This window comes from Pimephales promelas, chromosome 9 (genome assembly GCF_988280905.1).
Source record: "Pimephales promelas chromosome 9, fPimPro1.hap1.1, whole genome shotgun sequence".
Lineage (NCBI taxonomy): Eukaryota > Metazoa > Chordata > Actinopteri > Cypriniformes > Leuciscidae > Pimephales > Pimephales promelas.
Genome location: NC_142777.1, coordinates 16,768,016 through 16,782,555, shown reverse-complemented (window position 1 = coordinate 16,782,555; position 14,540 = coordinate 16,768,016). Strand labels below are relative to the sequence as shown.

At 40.1% G+C, this 14,540-nt stretch overlaps 1 long non-coding RNA gene across 1 annotated transcript; it reads left to right on the top strand.

Moving 5' to 3' along the window:
* Positions 1–12,510: 12,510 nt before the first annotated feature.
* On the top strand, positions 12,511–13,647 carry LOC120467227 (uncharacterized). The gene is made up of 2 exons (XR_005620116.2): positions 12,511–12,953; positions 13,485–13,647. It is a non-coding gene; the product is annotated as an uncharacterized LOC120467227 (long non-coding RNA).
* Positions 13,648–14,540: the final 893 nt, after the last annotated feature.

Genomic DNA, 14,540 nt, shown 5'->3' with positions numbered 1-14,540 from the left:
CTTGTATATGCATTTGTTTATTGTGATGGTTACTTTTATTTACTTTTATTTGTTCTTTTACTCATTTATTCATGTTTCTTATTGTTGTCAGTATATAAAATGTAATTAATTTATGCATTAATTCATCGATTGACTGACAATTGAGATGTTTCACTGCATTTAGCAATATAAATGAATTCATGCATTACTGTCATATTACAAAACAAATTACATTTTGCTTGTTTTATTAAATTATATTTTTAGTATATACAAAGTTATATAAGTATTGGTCAGCATTTAATATTATTATTTTGTTTAAGTTTTGGGGTGGGCTAACAATGAAATTCATTCTGAGGTAATATTAATTTTTAAGCAGTGATACTTACATTTTTGGAGTATAAAATCAACAGTTTTCTCCAAAAGAGATCTTCAAGCAGCTGCCCGTCTCCTTTGTGCAGACATTACAAACGCTGTTCTAGGTTGTGCTGTCAAGTTACTGATGTTATGAAGTGTTAGAGCACCTGTCGCTCATATAATTTAAACTTATTAATATGCAAGATCATGGAAAGATACTATAGTTTATGTAACAATCATAGTGACAAAACAGAAAATATAAAGATCATTGGTTTGTGTACATCATAATATGACATAAAATTATATTTATACACAGGAAATAAGAACAATAAAAAAGGCTAAATATCTTCATTATAGTTCTTCATAATACATAAAAAAAGTTGTTGTTATATCTGAGGGATGAAACGAGGTAAATTCATGAAGAAAAAGAGGAAAACTTAAAGGAGAAACTTTTTGGGTATAAAATAAAGAAATTAACAACATAATCAAGAGATGATGATTTTGGGGTTTCTTAATAAAAAAAAAAGTATCGTTAGAATAACACTGTTGGTCAGTAGGGTTTAAAATATAACAACTTAAATCAACCCTAAATGTATTCACAAAATAAATAGGCAGCTGTTTCTTCAACAATACCACAACAAAATGAGCAATGAGCAAGTTTCATCAATATCAAGATATTTATAGGTAGATTAATTAAACGTATCGTTCATATTTTTTTTTTATTGCATGAAGGTGTTGCGCTTGTGATAACGCGTAGTAGGTCACATGATAACGTCAACATGGCAGATGTCCGGTTCGCATTCATACTCAACGAGATTTGGCTATAAAGTACCTACTCTTTTAGCGCTCGATGAGTAAGTACTTATTGAAATTAAGTACCTACTCATTGAGTATGCGGTTTGGAACGCAGCCTTAGACCTGAGTGCAAAAATGGAGGCTCTAGCCCCTACCAGAGCTGAGATATCGAAACTCAAAAATTCGGCCCGAAAAAAAAAAACGACAGTGGTACCCCTTATGTTTTTTTTTTTTGGGCGAAAAATTAAGTTTCTCCAATCTTCCCAAAACTCTGGATTCTGATAGAGGGCCATGAGACTTAGACCTGAGTGCAAAAATGGAGGCTCTAGCCCCTTCCGGAGCTGAGATATCGAAACTCAAAAATTCGGCCCGAAAAAAAAAACGACAGTGGTACCCCTTACGTTTTTTTTTTTTGGGCGAAAAATTAAGTTTCTCCAATCTTCCCAAAACTCTGGATTCTGATAGAGGGCCATGAGACTTACACCTGAGTGCAAAAATGGAGGCTCTAGCCCCTTCTAGAGCTGAGATATCGAAACTCAAAAATTCGGCCCGAAAAAAAAACGACAGTGGTACCCCTTACGTTTTTTTTTTTGGGGCGAAAAATTAAGTTTCTCCAATCTTCCCAAAACTCTGGATTCTGATAGAGGGCCATGCGACTTAGAACTGAGTGCAAAAATGGAGGCTCTAGCCCCTTCCAGAGCTGAGATATCGAAACTCAAAAATTCGGCCCGAAAAAAAAAACGACAGTGGTACCCCTTATGTTTTTTTTTTTTTGGACGAAAAATTAAGTTTCTCCAATCTTCCCAAAACTCTGGATTCTGATAGAGGGCCATGAGACTTACACCTGAGTGCAAAAATGGAGGCTCTAGCCCCTTCCAGAGCTGAGATATCGAAACTCAAAAATTCGGCCCGAAAAAAAAAACGACAGTGGTACCCCTTACGTTTTTTTTTTTGGGGCGAAAAATTAAGTTTCTCCAATCTTCCCAAAACTCTGAATTCTGATAGAGGACCATGAGACTTAGACCTGAGTGCAAAAATGGAGGCTCTAGCCCCTTCCAGAGCTGAGATATCGAAACTCAAAAATTTGGCCCGAAAAAAAAACGACAGTGGTACCCCTTACGTTTTTTTGGGGGGGGCGAAAAATTAAGTTTCTCCAATCTTCCCAAAACTCTGGATTCTGATAGAGGGCCATGAGACTTACACCTGAGTGCAAAAATGGAGGCTCTAGCCCCTTCCGGAGCTGAGATATCGAAACTCAAAAATTCGGCCCGAAACAAAAAAACGACAGTGGTACCCCTTACGTTTTTTTTTTGTTTTGGGTGAAAAATTAAGTTTCTCCAATCTTCCCAAAACTCTGGATTCTGATAGAGGGCCATGAGACTTACATCTGAGTGCAAAAATGGAGGCTCTAGCCCCTTCCAGAGCTGAGATATCGAAACTCAAAAATTCGGCCCGAAAAAAAAACGACAGTGGTACCCCTTACGTTTTTTTTTTTTGGGCGAAAAATTAAGTTTCTCCAATCTTCCCAAAACTCTGAATTCTGATAGAGGACCATGAGACTTAGACCTGAGTGCAAAAATGGAGGCTCTAGCCCCTTCCAGAGCTGAGATATCGAAACTCAAAAATTTGGCCCGAAAAAAAAACGACAGTGGTACCCCTTACGTTTTTTTTGGGGGGGCGAAAAATTAAGTTTCTCCAATCTTCCCAAAACTCTGGATTCTGATAGAGGGCCATGAGACTTAGACCTGAGTGCAAAAATGGAGGCTCTAGCCCCTACCAGAGCTGAGATATCGAAACTCAAAAATTCGGCCCGAAAAAAAAAACGACAGTGGTACCCCTTATGTTTTTTTTTTTTGGGCGAAAAATTAAGTTTCTCCAATCTTCCCAAAACTCTGGATTCTGATAGAGGGCCATGAGACTTACACCTGAGTGCAAAAATGGAGGCTCTAGCCCCTTCCAGAGCTGAGATATCGAAACTCAAAAATTCGGCCCGAAAAAAAAACGACAGTGGTACCCCTTACGTTTTTTTTTGGGGGGCGAAAAATTAAGTTTCTCCAATCTTCCCAAAACTCTGAATTCTGATAGAGGACCATGAGACTTAGACCTGAGTGCAAAAATGGAGGCTCTAGCCCCTTCCAGAGCTGAGATATCGAAACTCAAAAATTTGGCCCGAAAAAAAACGACAGTGGTACCCCTTACGTTTTTTTTGGGGTTGCGAAAAATTAAGTTTCTCCAATCTTCCCAAAACTCTGGATTCTGATAGAGGGCCATGAGACTTACACCTGAGTGCAAAAATGGAGGCTCTAGCCCCTTCCGGAGCTGAGATATCGAAACTCAAAAATTCGGCCTGAAAAAAAAAACGACAGTGGTACCCCTTACGTTTTTTTTTTTTTTTTTGGGCGAAAAATTAAGTTTCTCCAATCTTCCCAAAACTCTGGATTCTGATAGAGGGCCATGAGACTTAGACCTGAGTGCAAAAATGGAGGCTCTAGCCCCTTCCAGAGCTGAGATATCGAAACTCAAAAATTCGGCCCGAAAAAAAAACGACAGTGGTACCCCTTACGTTTTTTTTGTTTTGGGCGAAAAATTAAGTTTCTCCAATCTTCCCAAAACTCTGGATTCTGATAGAGGGCCATGAGACTTAGACCTGAGTGCAAAAATGGAGGCTCTAGCCCCTTCCGGAGCTGAGATATCGAAACTCAAAAATTCGGCCCGAAAAAAAAACGACAGTGGTACCCCTTACGTTTTTTTTTTTGGGCGAAAAATTAAGTTTCTCCAATCTTCCCAAAACTCTGGATTCTGATAGAGGGCCATGAGACTTACACCTGAGTGCAAAAATGGAGGCTCTAGCCCCTTCCAGAGCTGAGATATCGAAACTCAAAAATTCGGCCAGAAAAAAAAACGACAGTGGTACCCCTTACGTTTTTTTTTTGGGCGAAAAATTAAGTTTCTCCAATCTTCCCAAAACTCTGGATTCTGATAGAGGGCCATGAGACTTAGACCTGAGTGCAAAAATGGAGGCTCTAGCCCCTTCCAGAGCTGAGATATCGAAACTCAAAAATTCGTCCCGAAAAAAAAAACGACAGTGGTACCCCTTACGTTTTTTTTTTTTGGCGAAAAATTAAGTTTCTCCAATCTTCCCAAAACTCTGGATTCTGATAGAGGGCCATGAGACTTACACCTGAGTGCAAAAATGGAGGCTCTAGCCCCTTCCGGAGCTGAGATATCGAAACTCAAAAATTCGGCCCGAAAAAAAAAACGACAGTGGTACCCCTTACGTTTTTTTTTTTTGGCGAAAAATTAAGTTTCTCCAATCTTCCCAAAACTCTGGATTCTGATAGAGGGCCATGAGACTTACACCTGAGTGCAAAAATGGAGGCTCTAGGCCCTTCCAGAGCTGAGATATCGAAACTCAAAAATTCGGCCCGAAAAAAAAACAACAGTGGTACCCCTTACGTTTTTTTTTTTTGGGCGAAAAATTAAATTTCTCCAATCTTCCCAAAACTCTGGATTCTGATAGAGGGCCATGAGACTTACACCTGAGTGCAAAAATGGAGGCTCTAGCCCCTTCCGGAGCTGAGATATCGAAACTCAAAAATTCGGCCCGTAAAAAAAACGACAGTGGTACCCCTTACGTTTTTTTTTGGGGCGAAAAATTAAGTTTCTCCAATCTTCCCAAAACTCTGGATTCTGATAGAGGGCCATGAGACTTAGACCTGAGTGCAAAAATGGAGGCTCTAGCCCCTTCCAGAGCTGAGATATCGAAACTCAAAAATTCGGCCCGAAAAAAAAAAACGACAGTGGTACCCCTTATGTTTTTTTTTTGGGCGAAAAATTCAGTTTCTCCAATCTTCCCAAAACTCTGGATTCTGATAGAGGGCCATGAGACTTAGACCTGAGTGCAAAAATGGAGGCTCTAGCCCCTTCCGGAGCTGAGATATCGAAACTCAAAAATTCGGCCCGAAAAAAAAACGACAGTGGTACCCCTTACGTTTTTTTTTTTTGGGGCGAAAAATTAAGTTTCTCCAATCTTCCCAAAACTCTGGATTCTGATAGAGGGCCATGAGACTTACACCTGAGTGCAAAAATGGAGGCTCTAGCCCCTTCCAGAGCTGAGATATCGAAACTCAAAAATTCGGCCAGAAAAAAAAACGACAGTGGTACCCCTTACGTTTTTTTTTTTGGGGGGAAAAATTAAGTTTCTCCAATCTTCCCAAAACTCTGGATTCTGATAGAGGGCCATGAGACTTAGACCTGAGTGCAAAAATGGAGGCTCTAGCCCCTTCCAGAGCTGAGATATCGAAACTCAAAAATTCGGCCCGAAAAAAAAAAACACAGTGGTACCCCTTATGTTTTTTTTTTTGGGCGAAAAATTAAGTTTCTCCAATCTTCCCAAAACTCTGGATTCTGATAGAGGGCCATGAGACTTACACCTGAGTGCAAAAATGGAGGCTCTAGCCCCTTCCAGAGCTGAGATATCGAAACTCAAAAATTCGGCCCGAAAAAAAAAACGACAGTGGTACCCCTTACGTTTTTTTTTTTTGGCGAAAAATTAAGTTTCTCCAATCTTCCCAAAACTCTGGATTCTGATAGAGGGCCATGAGACTTACACCTGAGTGCAAAAATGGAGGCTCTAGCCCCTTCCGGAGCTGAGATATCGAAACTCAAAAATTCGGCCCGAAAAAAAAAACGACAGTGGTACCCCTTACGTTTTTTTTTTTTGGCGAAAAATTAAGTTTCTCCAATCTTCCCAAAACTCTGGATTCTGATAGAGGGCCATGAGACTTACACCTGAGTGCAAAAATGGAGGCTCTAGGCCCTTCCAGAGCTGAGATATCGAAACTCAAAAATTCGGCCCGAAAAAAAAACAACAGTGGTACCCCTTACGTTTTTTTTTTTTGGGCGAAAAATTAAATTTCTCCAATCTTCCCAAAACTCTGGATTCTGATAGAGGGCCATGAGACTTACACCTGAGTGCAAAAATGGAGGCTCTAGCCCCTTCCGGAGCTGAGATATCGAAACTCAAAAATTCGGCCCGTAAAAAAAACGACAGTGGTACCCCTTACGTTTTTTTTTGGGGCGAAAAATTAAGTTTCTCCAATCTTCCCAAAACTCTGGATTCTGATAGAGGGCCATGAGACTTAGACCTGAGTGCAAAAATGGAGGCTCTAGCCCCTTCCAGAGCTGAGATATCGAAACTCAAAAATTCGGCCCGAAAAAAAAAAACGACAGTGGTACCCCTTATGTTTTTTTTTTGGGCGAAAAATTCAGTTTCTCCAATCTTCCCAAAACTCTGGATTCTGATAGAGGGCCATGAGACTTAGACCTGAGTGCAAAAATGGAGGCTCTAGCCCCTTCCGGAGCTGAGATATCGAAACTCAAAAATTCGGCCCGAAAAAAAAACGACAGTGGTACCCCTTCCTTTTTTTTTTTTGGGGCGAAAAATTAAGTTTCTCCAATCTTCCCAAAACTCTGGATTCTGATAGAGGGCCATGAGACTTACACCTGAGTGCAAAAATGGAGGCTCTAGCCCCTTCCAGAGCTGAGATATCGAAACTCAAAAATTCGGCCAGAAAAAAAAACGACAGTGGTACCCCTTACGTTTTTTTTTTTGGGGGGAAAAATTAAGTTTCTCCAATCTTCCCAAAACTCTGGATTCTGATAGAGGGCCATGAGACTTAGACCTGAGTGCAAAAATGGAGGCTCTAGCCCCTTCCAGAGCTGAGATATCGAAACTCAAAAATTCGGCCCGAAAAAAAAAACACAGTGGTACCCCTTATGTTTTTTTTTTGGGCGAAAAATTAAGTTTCTCCAATCTTCCCAAAACTCTGGATTCTGATAGAGGGCCATGAGACTTACACCTGAGTGCAAAAATGGAGGCTCTAGCCCCTTCCAGAGCTGAGATATCGAAACTCAAAAATTCGGCCCGAAAAAAAAAACGACAGTGGTACCCCTTACGTTTTTTTTGGGGGCGAAAAATTAAGTTTCTCCAATCTTCCCAAAACTCTGGATTCTGATAGAGGGCCATGAGACTTAGACCTGAGTGCAAAAATGGAGGCTCTAGCCCCTACCAGAGCTGAGATATCGAAACTCAAAAATTCGGCCCGAAAAAAAAAAACGACAGTAGTACCCCTTATGTTTTTTTTTTTGGGCGAAAAATTAAGTTTCTCCAATCTTCCCAAAACTCTGGATTCTGATAGAGGGCCATGAGACTTAGAACTGAGTGCAAAAATGGAGGCTCTAGCCCCTTCCGGAGCTGAGATATCAAAACTCAAAAATTCGGCCCGAAAAAAAAAACGACAGTGGTACCCCTTACGTTTTTTTTTTTTTTGGGCGAAAAATTAAGTTTCTCCAATCTTCCCAAAACTCTGGATTCTGATAGAGGGCCATGAGACTTACACCTGAGTGCAAAAATGGAGGCTCTAGCCCCTTCCAGAGCTGAGATATCGAAACTCAAAAATTCGGCCCGAAAAAAAAACGACAGTGGTACCCCTTACGTTTTTTTTTGGGGGGCGAAAAATTAAGTTTCTCCAATCTTCCCAAAACTCTGGATTCTGATAGAGGGCCATGCGACTTAGAACTGAGTGCAAAAATGGAGGCTCTAGCCCCTTCCAGAGCTGAGATATCGAAACTCAAAAATTCGGCCCGAAAAAAAAAACGACAGTGGTACCCCTTATGTTTTTTTTTTTTGGGCGAAAAATTAAGTTTCTCCAATCTTCCCAAAACTCTGGATTCTGATAGAGGGCCATGAGACTTACACCTGAGTGCAAAAATGGAGGCTCTAGCCCCTTCCAGAGCTGAGATATCGAAACTCAAAAATTCGGCCCGAAAAAAAAACGACAGTGGTACCCCTTACGTTTTTTTTTTTGGGGCGAAAAATTAAGTTTCTCCAATCTTCCCAAAACTCTGAATTCTGATAGAGGACCATGAGACTTAGACCTGAGTGCAAAAATGGAGGCTCTAGCCCCTTCCAGAGCTGAGATATCGAAACTCAAAAATTTGGCCCGAAAAAAAAACGACAGTGGTACCCCTTACGTTTTTTTTTGGGGGGGCGAAAAATTAAGTTTCTCCAATCTTCCCAAAACTCTGGATTCTGATAGAGGGCCATGAGACTTACACCTGAGTGCAAAAATGGAGGCTCTAGCCCCTTCCGGAGCTGAGATATCGAAATTCAAAAATTCGGCCTGAAAAAAAAAACGACAGTGGTACCCCTTACGTTTTTTTTTTTTGGCGAAAAATTAAGTTTCTCCAATCTTCCCAAAACTCTGGATTCTGATAGAGGGCCATGAGACTTACACCTGAGTGCAAAAATGGAGGCTCTAGCCCCTTCCAGAGCTGAGATATCGAAACTCAAAAATTCGGCCCGAAAAAAAAACGACAGTGGTACCCCTTACGTTTTTTTTTTTTTTTTGGGCGAAAAATTAAGTTTCTCCAATCTTCCCAAAACTCTGGATTCTGATAGAGGGCCATGAGACTTAGACCTGAGTGCAAAAATGGAGGCTCTAGCCCCTTCCAGAGCTGAGATATCGAAACTCAAAAATTCGGCCCGAAAAAAAAACGACAGTGGTACCCCTTACGTTTTTTTTTGTTTTGGGCGAAAAATTAAGTTTCTCCAATCTTCCCAAAACTCTGGATTCTGATAGAGGGCCATGAGACTTAGACCTGAGTGCAAAAATGGAGGCTCTAGCCCCTTCCAAAGCTGAGATATCGAAACTCAAAAATTCGGCCCGAAAAAAACAACAACAGTGGTACCCCTTACGTTTTTTTTTTTTTTTGGGCGAAAAAGTAAGTTTCTCCAATCTTCCCAAAACTCTGGATTCTGATAGAGGGCCATGAGACTTAGACCTGAGTGCAAAAATGGAGGCTCTAGCCCCTTCCAGAGCTGAGATATCGAAACTCAAAAATTCGGCCCGAAAAAAAAACGACAGTGGTACCCCTTACGTTTTTTTTTGTTTTGGGCGAAAAATTAAGTTTCTCCAATCTTCCCAAAACTCTGGATTCTGATAGAGGGCCATGAGACTTAGACCTGAGTGCAAAAATGGAGGCTATAGCCCCTTCCAAAGCTGAGATATCGAAACTCAAAAATTCGGCCCGAAAAAAACAACAACAGTGGTACCCCTTACGTTTTTTTTTTTTTTGGGCGAAAAAGTAAGTTTCTCCAATCTTCCCAAAACTCTGGATTCTGATAGAGGGCCATGAGACTTAGACCTGAGTGCAAAAATGGAGGCTCTAGCCCCTTCCGGAGCTGAGATATCGAAACTCAAAAATTCGGCCCGAAAAAAAAACGACAGTGGTACCCCTTACGTTTTTTTTTTTTGGGCGAAAAATTAAGTTTCTCCAATCTTCCCAAAACTCTGGATTCTGATAGAGGGCCATGAGACTTACACCTGAGTGCAAAAATGGAGGCTCTAGCCCCTTCCAGAGCTGAGATATCGAAACTCAAAAATTCGGCCAGAAAAAAAAACGACAGTGGTACCCCTTACGTTTTTTTTTTGGGGCGAAAAATTAAGTTTCTCCAATCTTCCCAAAACTCTGGATTCTGATAGAGGGCCATGAGACTTAGACCTGAGTGCAAAAATGGAGGCTCTAGCCCCTTCCAGAGCTGAGATATCGAAACTCAAAAATTCGGCCCGAAAAAAAAACGACAGTGGTACCCCTTACGTTTTTTTTTGGGGCGAAAAATTAAGTTTCTCCAATCTTCCCAAAACTCTGGATTCTGATAGAGGGCCACGAGACTTAGACCTGAGTGCAAAAATGGAGGCTCTAGCCCCTTCCGGAGCTGAGATATCGAAACTCAAAATTTCGGCCCGAAAAAAAAACGACAGTGGTACCCCTTACGTTTTTTTTTTTTTTTGGGTGAAAAATTAAGTTTCTCCAATCTTCCCAAAACTCTGGATTCTGATAGAGGGCCATGAGACTTAGACCTGAGTGCAAAAATGGAGGCTCTAGCCCCTTCCGGAGCTGAGATATCGAAACTCAAAAATTCGGCCCGAAAAAAAAAAACGACAGTGGTACCCCTTACGTTTTTTTTTGTTTTGGGTGAAAAATTAAGTTTCTCCAATCTTCCCAAAACTCTGGATTCTGATAAAGGGCCATGAGACTTACATCTGAGTGCAAAAATGGAGGCTCTAGCCCCTTCCAGAGCTGAGATATCGAAACTCAAAAATTCGGCCCGAAAAAAAAACGACAGTGGTACCCCTTATGGTTTTTTTTTTTGGGCGAAAAATTAAGTTTCTCCAATCTTCCCAAAACTCTGAATTCTGATAGAGGACCATGAGACTTAGACCTGAGTGCAAAAATGGAGGCTCTAGCCCCTTCCAGAGCTGAGATATCGAAACTCAAAAATTTGGCCCGAAAAAAAAAACGACAGTGGTACCCCTTACGTTTTTTTTTGGGGGGCGAAAAATTAAGTTTCTCCAATCTTCCCAAAACTCTGGATTCTGATAGAGGGCCATGAGACTTACAACTGAGTGCAAAAATGGAGGCTCTAGCCCCTTCCGGAGCTGAGATATCGAAACTCAAAAATTCGGCCCGAAAAAAAAAACGACAGTGGTACCCCTTACGTTTTTTTTTTTTGGCGAAAAATTAAGTTTCTCCAATCTTCCCAAAACTCTGGATTCTGATAGAGGGCCATGAGACTTACACCTGAGTGCAAAAATGGAGGCTCTAGCCCCTTCCAGAGCTGAGATATCGAAACTCAAAAATTCGGCCCGAAACAAAAACAACAGTGGTACCCCTTACGTTTTTTTTTTTTTGGGCGAAAAATTAAGTTTCTCCAATCTTCCCAAAACTCTGGATTCTGATAGAGGGCCATGAGACTTACACCTGAGTGCAAAAATGGAGGCTCTAGCCCCTTCCAGAGCTGAGATATCGAAACTCAATAATTCGGCCCGAAAAAAAAAACGACAGTGGTACCCCTTACGTTTTTTTTTGGGGCGAAAAATTAAGTTTCTCCAATCTTCCCAAAACTCTGGATTCTGATAGAGGGCCATGAGACTTAGACCTGAGTGCAAAAATGGAGGCTCTAGCCCCTTCCAGAGCTGAGATATCGAAACTCAAAAATTCGGCCCGAAAAAAAAAAACGACAGTGGTACCCCTTATGTTTTTTTTTTGGGCGAAAAATTCAGTTTCTCCAATCTTCCCAAAACTCTGGATTCTGATAGAGGGCCATGAGACTTAGACCTGAGTGCAAAAATGGAGGCTCTAGCCCCTTCCGGAGCTGAGATATCGAAACTCAAAAATTCGGCCCGAAAAAAAAACGACAGTGGTACCCCTTACGTTTTTTTTTTTTGGGGCGAAAAATTAAGTTTCTCCAATCTTCCCAAAACTCTGGATTCTGATAGAGGGCCATGAGACTTACACCTGAGTGCAAAAATGGAGGCTCTAGCCCCTTCCAGAGCTGAGATATCGAAACTCAAAAATTCGGCCAGAAAAAAAAAAACGACAGTGGTACCCCTTACGTTTTTTTTTGGGGGGGAAAAATTAAGTTTCTCCAATCTTCCCAAAACTCTGGATTCTGATAGAGGGCCATGAGACTTAGACCTGAGTGCAAAAATGGAGGCTCTAGCCCCTTCCAGAGCTGAGATATCGAAACTCAAAAATTCGGCCCGAAAAAAAAAACGACAGTGGTACCCCTTATGTTTTTTTTTTGGGCGAAAAATTAAGTTTCTCCAATCTTCCCAAAACTCTGGATTCTGATAGAGGGCCATGAGACTTACACCTGAGTGCAAAAATGGAGGCTCTAGCCCCTTCCAGAGCTGAGATATCGAAACTCAAAAATTCGGCCCGAAAAAAAAACGACAGTGGTACCCCTTACATTTTTTTTTGGGGCGAAAAATTAAGTTTCTCCAATCTTCCCAAAACTCTGGATTCTGATAGAGGGCCATGAGACTTAGACCTGAGTGCAAAAATGGAGGCTCTAGCCCCTTCCGGAGCTGAGATATGGAAACTCAAAAATTCGGCCCGAAAAAAAAAAACGACAATGTACCCCTTACGTTTTTTTTTTGTTTTGGGTGAAAAATTAAGTTTCTCCAATCTTCCCAAAACTCTGGATTCTGATAGAGGGCCATGAGACTTACATCTGAGTGCAAAAATGGAGGCTCTAGCCCCTTCCAGAGCTGAGATATCGAAACTCAAAAATTCGGCCCGAAAAAAAAAACGACAGTGGTACCCCTTACGTTTTTTTTTTTTGGGCGAAAAATTAAGTTTCTCCAATCTTCCCAAAACTCTGAATTCTGATAGAGGACCATGGGACTTAGACCTGAGTGCAAAAATGGAGGCTCTAGCCCCTTCCAGAGCTGAGATATCGAAACTCAAAAATTTGGCCCGAAAAAAAAACGACAGTGGTACCCCTTACGTTTTTTTTGGGGGGGCGAAAAATTAAGTTTCTCCAATCTTCCCAAAACTCTGGATTCTGATAGAGGGCCATGAGACATGGGCTGCGTTCCAAACCGCATACTTCCCTACTACTTAGTATGGGAAAAAGAGTAGGCGAGCAAAAAAGTATGAATGAATCCAAAAGAGTAGGCGAGAATTACCTGGGTGACGTAGCAATTGTCGCGAGATTCGGACTTAAGTGCGTTCCAATATGCCTACTTTCCTACTATATAGTAGGCGAAAACAGTACGTGAAGGAAGCAGTACGTTCCAAACATCAGTTTTCATAAAAAGAGTAGGCGAGAAGTTCCCGGATGGCTTACTGCTTCCGCCCAGATTTTTGAGTGCTTTTCCACGGCTACTCATGATACTCATCTATCCCAGGAGGCCACGCGAGAGGATACGTCAATATCAACATCGCGGAGATAAGCGACGCGGGGGTTTTCAAATGTGAGTAAATACGGTTTAAATCGTATGTGTTAAACTACTATAGAGTAAACGTTTTAACTGTTGAACGTCTAAAGGAGTTAGACAGTATAGTATAGTTCTGATTTTGCTGTAAACGCATGTTTTATTATGTATTGATAACAGGGGAGCTCCAGTAACCGTAAAGTTACGTTTCCAACGTGTATTTACATAACCATACATCTTAAATACGCTTATTTAAAATGTCTATTTACATCAGGAAGGAAAATATTGTATAAGTATTGCAGGTGAGCACATCCCAACATGAAAAATACATGTGTGTGCTATTATGTAGGATAATTCACTGTTGTCAACACTGCTTACATTAGACAAATTATGTGCTGTGAATAAAAACATATATAAAGTAACTAAACATGATATATATTTAATTTGTCCCTTATTGGTGTTGATATATTGAGGAACATTTAAGTTGGATTAAAAGTGAGTTAACACATCAACCTCAACATGTAAATGCAGTGTTGAGCTCGTAATGTGAATCTTGTCTGTATGTTACAGGGACAGAAGAACACGCGTGTGTTTATCCAGTGGAGAGAGGCTCATGATGCTGAATGCTGTCATCAAAGAATAGGAACCGCTGTGTTGAGTCGGCAGTAGGGTTTGGGGTTCAGTGCCTGTAAATACATGCTTGTAGTTTGAATAAAGCTGTTTCATGTGTTGACTTGTATATGCATTTGTTTATTGTGATGGTTACTTTTATTTACTTTTATTTGTTCTTTTACTCATTTATTCATGTTTCTTATTGTTGTCAGTATATAAAATGTAATTAATTTATGCATTAATTCATCGATTGACTGACAATTGAGATGTTTCACTGCATTTAGCAATATAAATGAATTCATGCATTACTGTCATATTACAAAACAAATTACATTTTGCTTGTTTTATTAAATTATATTTTTAGTATATACAAAGTTATATAAGTATTGGTCAGCATTTAATATTATTATTTTGTTTAAGTTTTGGGGTGGGCTAACAATGAAATTCATTCTGAGGTAATATTAATTTTTAAGCAGTGATACTTACATTTTTGGAGTATAAAATCAACAGTTTTCTCCAAAAGAGATCTTCAAGCAGCTGCCCGTCTCCTTTGTGCAGACATTACAAACGCTGTTCTAGGTTGTGCTGTCAAGTTACTGATGTTATGAAGTGTTAGAGCACCTGTCGCTCATATAATTTAAACTTATTAATATGCAAGATCATGGAAAGATACTATAGTTTATGTAACAATCATAGTGACAAAACAGAAAATATAAAGATCATTGGTTTGTGTACATCATAATATGACATAAAATTATATTTATACACAGGAAATAAGAACAATAAAAAAGGCTAAATATCTTCATTATAGTTCTTCATAATACATAAAAAAAATTGTTGTTATATCTGAGGGATGAAACGAGGTAAATTCATGAAGAAAAAGAGGAAAACTTAAAGGAGAAACTTTTTGGGTATAAAATAAAGAAATTAACAACATAATCAAGAGATGATGATTTTGGGGTTTCTTAATAAAAAAAAAAGTATCGTTAGAATAACACTGTTGGTCAGTAGGGT